The sequence below is a fragment of the Nicotiana tabacum genome, chromosome 1, assembly GCF_000715075.1.
Source record: "Nicotiana tabacum cultivar K326 chromosome 1, ASM71507v2, whole genome shotgun sequence".
Taxonomy (NCBI): Eukaryota; Viridiplantae; Streptophyta; class Magnoliopsida; order Solanales; family Solanaceae; genus Nicotiana; species Nicotiana tabacum.
The window spans coordinates 181,270,989-181,272,696 of record NC_134080.1 but is presented as its reverse complement, the minus strand read 5'-3'; the positions used below and the strand labels follow the sequence as shown (position 1 = coordinate 181,272,696).

General features: G+C 39.9%; 1 non-coding gene across 1 annotated transcript; it reads right to left on the bottom strand.

Moving 5' to 3' along the window:
• Positions 1-1,268: 1,268 nt before the first annotated feature.
• On the bottom strand, positions 1,269-1,375 carry LOC142165066 (small nucleolar RNA R71). Its single transcript, XR_012696076.1, has one exon. It is a non-coding gene; the product is annotated as a small nucleolar RNA R71 (small nucleolar RNA).
• Between the last annotated feature and the right edge of the window lie 333 nt (positions 1,376-1,708).

Sequence of the window (1,708 nt, the reverse complement as noted above, 5' to 3'; positions counted from 1 at the left end):
ATTATCATAATTACTTGAGAGAGAGTTATGATAGTTGGAGAGTTCATGATTGATAGAGATAACTAATTCATAGCTATAAGAAATATACGACTAAGGAAATCTACAACGGGGGAAGCCATTACCTTAGGCATTTATTCCAATTGTCTACATTTGCCTATTAATTAACCTTTGTTTTATTGATTCGAATATCTGTCGTAGTAATTATAACACCACTTGTATTCACAAAGTTTGAGGAGGTTGACTACTAAGAATTTAGTACTTCAAAGACTTCTCTTGATACGTTAATTCCCTGTGGGATTTGACTCGGGGCATAATACCCCAGATTATATTTGCAATGCCCGCGTAGTCTTTTAATAGGCTTAGTTGAGCGTGATCAAATTTTGTAATTATAACACCACTTGTAATCACAAAGTTTGAGGAGGTTGACTAATAAAAATTTAGTACTTCAAATACTTCTCTTGATACGTTAATTCCTTATGGGATTTGACTCGGGGCATAATACCCCGGATTATATTTGCAACGCCCACTTAGTCTTTTAATAGGCTTAGTTGAGCGTGATTAAATTTTGGCGCCGTTGCCGGGGAGTTAACGGTATTATCAATTGTGATTGAAAGAAGTACAAAAAAAAATCTTAGTGTAGTTAGTTTTCTCTACACCCAATTTTTACATTGAAATTTTTAACGTTTGTTGACTTGGTTGCACAGGTGCATGCCTAGAAACTCATTGAGAACTGGTGAAGTATTTGAAGCATTTTCAGATCCCGAGAAAGTTTTCAAGGCCTTGAACCGGGCCAACCGGAGAAACAGACAACAACAAACAACTGATCCAATCGAAACAGCAATGGGAGATCACGAAGAACACCCAGCTTTACCAATAGCACCAAAGACACCTCTTGTGCCCGAGGCGGTTCTCTATGATTGGGCATAACCCACAACTGAAAATTTGGCCACCTCAATTTTAGTCTCGCAGATACAAGCTGAATCATTCCATATCACGAATAACATGTTGCATTTGTTGCAAAACAAGGGGCTATTTTCGGGGTCACAAGTCGAAGATCCTCAACAGCACTTGAAAAATTTTCTGTTAATCTGCAAGACCCAAAGACAGCCCAATATAACTCCAGAAGCAATCAAGTTGTTGTTGTTCCCATTCTTAGTGACCAGAGCTGCCCAGACCTGGTTAAACTCACTCCCCATAAATTCCATAACAACTTGGGAGGAGTTAGTCAGGCAATTCGTGAACAAGTTCCACCCCCCAACAAAATCGCGCAACAGATTGATGACATTTTGAGTTTTAAACAGAGGCCAATGGAAACACTGCATGAAACATGGGAGCGTTTTAAAGGGATTATGGTCATATGTCCGCACCATGGCATTCCAGATTTGATGTTGGGATAGCAGTTCTACATAGGATTGTCAAACAGCGTGAAGAACATTGTTGATGCTTCAGCGGGTGGAGCATTCTTGAGTAAAACATGGAGAGAAGGTCAAGGTCTGCTTGACAAGATGGCGTAGAATTCAGAATGGATAACCAGAAATGCACCTATCACTCCAGTGGTGCACTCAGTGCCTTCAGATCCATCCAATTCAATGGCTGAAAATATGGCCACTTTATTGACACAAATGAGCATACTCACCAAAAGGGTGGAAGAGTCAGGGCAAAAACAGTAGGTACATATTGTAGATACTACTAATGGGGGCTTGTGCAC